Genomic DNA, 6000 nt, shown 5'->3' with positions numbered 1-6000 from the left:
TTAAAATTAATTTTAATGTTTATTTTACTAAATCTAGTAGGACTTAAAACATTTTTCAAAATCACTTAAAATCCAGAGTGAGCCCAACCTTTAATAAGTTTTGAGCACTGCAGGGGTAAATAATAATCAGTGAATACCTTCTCAGGTCCTAGTACTGAACTGCAGGGCTGTTAGCCATTTATCTATTGAAATGGGCCCCTGAGGACAGGCTCCTACTCAATGCTACTGAGTCCGTCATTGCTGCCAAATCTTCTTATACATAAGTGCATATACAGTTCAGTTATATGTACATCTTTTGGCCTATTTACAGACGTTTTTATCAACACCATTTTTACAAAGGCATGTTTCTGTCACATCATGGAAATTCACACAATATTTTGAATTACTGTTTTTATTATGTCTGTTTCTGTATTCTGTATTACTGAACTTTGATATTTCTACCGTAGTTTTCATCAGAAAAATTATACACACTGACAGTTTATATGATCATAGCAATTTAGCTATAAATTATTAAGTATGCATATCATTTTAAATAAGGTATTGTTGAATTTTGCTGTAGTATGTCTATGCTATAGAACGGTATATTGTATATGTCATATTATAGTATGGAGACATATTATTGTTAGGAGACTATAGTGCAGTACAAGGATAGCTTGTAAAAATAAGGAAACTAATGGCTCATAGTCCCATTAGGAAAATACAAAGGAATTAAGACGAGGACAGGACCTCTCTCCTCATCTTGAGGGCTTTGATTTCTCTTAACACAAAATAATTTGCATAGGGGCCTGAGTGGTGGCACAGTGGTAGGGTGTTTGCCTTGCATGCATCTGACCTAGGACAGACCACAGTTCAATCCCCCTGTGTCCCACATGGTCCCCCAAGCCAAGGAGCAATTTCTAATCACATAGCCAAGAGTAATCCCTGAGTGTCACCGAGTGTGGCCCACAACCAACCACAAAAAAATTGCATAAATTTAATAATAATAAGTAGTATATTTCTAAGGCCTTCTGGCTTCAATTGACATTGGTGACACATATTGGGCTAGACTTGCTCTGAGTATATTGAAAAAAGTCCTGGGGCTAAAGTGATAGCACAGTGGTACGACATTTGCCTTGCATGCTACTGACCTGGGACAAACTGGGTTTGATTCTCAGCATCTCATTTGGTCTCCCAAGCCTGTCAGGAGCAATTTCTGAGCACAAAGCCAGGAGTAACTCCTGAGCACCACCGGGTGTGGCCCAAAAACCAAAAGAAAAAAGAAAACGTCTCTGTGATACTTTTGGAAGGTTGATTCCATTTCCTTCAGCAGTAAACATCATGAAACTTAGAAAGACATTTATTATATACAATTGGTCAAGGATTCATGACACATCTAAGTAAACAAAATGAAGTGTATAATGATTGGTGATATGTGGGGTGAGGACGTATACCTGCCTGGGCTTCTAGTTTATTGGTTCTGAGATTGAGAAGAAAACAATTTCTTGGGATAAACCTTTTTTTAGTGAATTTAAAAACATGAGAAAATTAAGTGCTGGAAGGGAAAAACAAGCATTCAAGAGGTAGCATATTTAATTAAACAAGCAATTTCTAAAAAAGAGGAAACTTCAAGTGTGAAATAGTTTAGCATTTTGGCTGGACAGCGTACACAAGATAATGTCTTTGAAGTAGATGCCTAGGTGATCAAAAATGTAAGGTCAGGACTGTGAACTACCAAAATTAAAGAAAATATTTATGCTAAATTTGATTTCTAATATTTGCCTGGTAATTTTGCTTCCATTAGTGCAGTTTTATTTTAAAATAAAACTTTAATTTATTTTATTTATTATTATTGTTATCATCATGTCAGTTTGAAATACAGAGTAAAAAAGTAATTAATAGCTGAGTTTTGGTCATACAATATCCTATGACCAGTATTCATGGTACTACCATCAATTTTCCCTGTTCCCTGTTCTACAGCTCCTTCCAACTGCATCCCCACCCCAAGGCTGCTTCTATGGGATAGAAATCTCTCTCTCTCTCTCACACTCTCTCTCTTTTCTCTCTGTATTATTTTCTTTTTAGGCACTGTGGTTTACAATATTGGTAACATATCTTGAAAAAAATTTAATTTATCTAATCAATTTCAAGAGTTCATAAGGGCTAATGGCTCCTAGACCTTAAATTTAAGGTAGGGCCTTCTAGAACTATTAGAGTAAAGAAAATCCCTTGGCTGCTTTTGTAATCTTCTTCAATTCATCCCACATTCTTCAAAGAATACTTGTTGGCTATCTTGTGAATCTTATGTCACTCTATTTCATTCTCGATTCTTCTGATGAATTTTTTGATATCATGCATATTTTATTACTTGATTATTACTCTTTATGACTTGATGTTTTAAGCTGCCTGTAATTTGGGTCATAGATAGTCTGTGACATATTTTTGCCATAAATATTGGCCCGTGAAATTGTATAATTTAATTTCCAGTCAGTACTTTTCCAAAATTCCTAGAATATTCTATTTTTAAATGCAGATACAAGTATAGTTATACTTAGAGGTAAACACAAAAACAAGTAGAGTTTCAGAAGCAGCATAAGTATAGACTCACACTAAGATACATAGAGTGTATAGATTAAAAATGACTAGGAAAGTAAGCATGGAAATATTTGTGTGGAATAAAATTCAGCATTGAAAGAGTTAATTTTCAGAGAGCTTATGAATGAGCCAAAATGTATAGAAATTCTCTTCTAGAGTGTAAAAAGTTTTGCAGCCTCAGCCCATCTGCATTCCTGTCCCATGTAGCAAATGCATGCATGAAGAGACTTGCCTGACTGTAATAATTTTAAGGACCAGGGCCAAATGCCCATCAAATCAAACATCATATTAAAAACTGTTATTTATTAATTTAAACTTAATTGGTCAACAATGAATCCTGCCTCAAAGACAATGATCTCAAAGTCAAAGTATTGTTTTTTTGGTTCTACCAGGATGCTATTTTTTCCTCTATGGATAATAGTTCACCTGATGGAACTATATATAAATGCAACCACTACTTGGGTAAGTGGGGAAACATTTAATTAGTTTATCTATCTATCATATATATAAGCATATATATGTATATATATATCTCCCTCCCTTTTTCTAGACAAACCACACTGTTGACATGTAATATTCTTTTTTTATTAATATCTTTATTTAAACACCTTGATTACAAAGATCCTTATGGTTGTTTTCAGTCATTTAAAGAATACCCCTTTTGAGGCCGGAGAGAGAGCAGGGAGGTAAGGCATTTGCCTTTCATGTAGAAGGTCAGTGGTTCAAATCTCAGCATCACATATGGTCCCCTGAGCCTGCCAGGAGCAATTTGGAGCCAGGAGTAACTCCTAAGCACTGCCGGGTGTGACAAACAAAACAAAACAAACAAACAAACAAACAAAAGAACACCCCCTTTCACCAGTGCAATATTCCCATCACCAATGTCCCAATCTCCCTCCTCCTACCCCACTTTTTTCTCTTTAAATATAAGACATTTTCAGTAGTGTAACGTGGTATATTGTCATTTTGAATTTTATTTCCCTGACAATATGTGAATACTTTTATATGTATATATTGTCCTTCTAAATGTCTTCTTCAAAGAAGGGATGTCTCATATTTTCTACCATTTTTTTATTTTCTTAAATTTATATAAAGAATATCACATAAAAATATTAATTGATATATTTGATCATAATATATTTGTTTATAATAAGTGAAAGTAAAGTTATTGAAAAACAGAAAAATAAAATTAAAATGGAAGAGAAGAAAGGAAGGAAGGAAGAAATGAAAGAAAGAAAGAATAATAATAATAATAATAATTAATAAAATGACAGAAGTTTTAGTAAACTCTGATGTTAGCTGTCCATTTTGTTAAAACGGTGTGTTCCTATAGGGATGCCAACATCAAACAGATGAAGTTGTTCAGAAATTCACAGAATCATTACTGATATACGACTTTTAGGCTGTGTACTCAGTTGCCAGGTCTACTTGAAAGAAGGAAGATATGGGGGGAGATTTCCTGTACTTGCTCCAAAAAGCAATGGTGATATTATACCTGAAGTTTAAGGTTTAGTCAGATCGGTGTTTCCTAAGGAGATCATAGCGGATCAGTGATGAGGCAGGGCCATTGGTGAAACAGTAATTGTGGATGATGTAGGTAGCAAGTATGACTTCACAGGGCAAGGCCTCAGCCTGCCCTCTCTCCTGAGATGGCCAGCTCTCTGCTGTGTGGACCAGTGTACCATGGTCTTTCACGGCTCTGTTTATGTCTTATTCAATAAAGGAGTGAGTCTATGGAGCTGGCTCGGTTTCAATATGGTGGTTTTGTTTGTGGGCATGGTTACAGCCTACGGCTTCCCAGAAAAAGAAAGATATGGAGGAATGCCCACACCCACTCCAAAAATCCCTGGTGATATCAACCCAAAATCTAGCATACCGGAAGTTTTGTTAAAGTTTTGGCAGAAGTTGAAGTTTTGTCAGAAAGAAAGAAACAAAGAAAAATAGAAACAAAGAAAGAAACCAAGAAAAAGGAGATACTGCAGGCCTGGACTTGGTAGAAAGAAGGTCAGTAGTACCTAACATATATTTTGTTTATGTATCCAAATTATTCATGCAAGCTACTTCAAAATACTATACAATTAATTTAACAAAGTCTTCTCCATTATTCTTATATTTAAAGGTATTTATAAACCACAGATATATTTAGGTCCTTTTGTTTCTTCTTTGACTCTCTGCTTTCTCTTCTTCCTTATTTGACTTACTCCACCAAAAAATAGTATCCACTAGATCATAAAAATGGCAATATTTTATCTTATACCTGAGAATATCCCATTATGTATATGTGTGTATCAAATCAAGTTATTCCCAAGCAAATAAATCATTATTTCCTCCCAAACCAAAATTTTATGTATATTTATACATATAAATATACATTATATATAATATATAATATATTTTAAATATATATTTTATATAAGTATATACATTTTTTTAACTCAGACATTTGTGTTTTGTTTTTAAGTCACAGTCAGCAATGCTCAGGACTTATTCCTGGCTCTGTACTAAGGTATTACTCCTGGAAATGCTTGGGATGCCAAATATCAGGAATCACAGGTTGGGCCAAGTACATGCAAGTACCCTACCTGCTGTGCTATCATTCCAGCCCCTATCCATATTGTTGCATTTTGATATTTATCAAATATACTGCTTATCCAAAGCTTGGATAAGGACAACATTATTCCCACATCTTGGCTACTGTAAATGTTAGCAAGCAATGTGCTTGCAGCTTTACATGCACAGAAGCCAAGCACTATGAACCTACTTATGATAAATGAAAATATTTTACTGCCAGATCTATCAGAAAGGCAGCAGGAGCCAAAGCTCAAATATGTCTCCCTGATCTAGGAACTAGGGGGGCTTTGGAGATAGTAGGAAATATAAATATGAGGAAGAGTTAGACAAAGGTGATGGAAAAGACTTCTAGCAAGGTCGTTTATATTAAGGAATGATATAAAGAATGTTGGTAGCAGCTGTTTGCAGTGGATGGATTGCTAGTGTCTAAAAGTAGTCTAGATTTCCATTTCTCTTTACTCTGAGTCTTTTGGTAGAGGCTCAGAATTTTTAGCTCCTGTTGCCACTTTATCTAAAAAAAAAAAAAAAAAAGAAAAAGAAAAGTCTTCCCTTTAGTGAATAGTATCCTCACTTTTCAACGTATAGACTCTGAAAAGAAACTTATAAAAGATTTATTACTATAATTTAGTGCCTTTGAAAGACAATTTCTGGAATATTTGTTACTTTCTGCTTCTGTCATTCCAGTTGGAAAGCTGGAATATGATAACTAAACCAATTACCAAAACAGCTTTTGAAAAAATGGTAATATTAAATTTAATAAGAGCTTTGGAAAATTTTATAAATAATTCTGCAATGAACATGACCTACAATTATCTTTTTGAGTTAGTGTTTTTGTATTTTGGGGTAAGTACACAGAAG

The sequence above is a fragment of the Suncus etruscus genome, chromosome 13 (genome assembly GCF_024139225.1).
Source record: "Suncus etruscus isolate mSunEtr1 chromosome 13, mSunEtr1.pri.cur, whole genome shotgun sequence".
Taxonomy (NCBI): domain Eukaryota; kingdom Metazoa; phylum Chordata; class Mammalia; order Eulipotyphla; family Soricidae; genus Suncus; species Suncus etruscus.
This window is presented reverse-complemented; position numbering follows the sequence as displayed.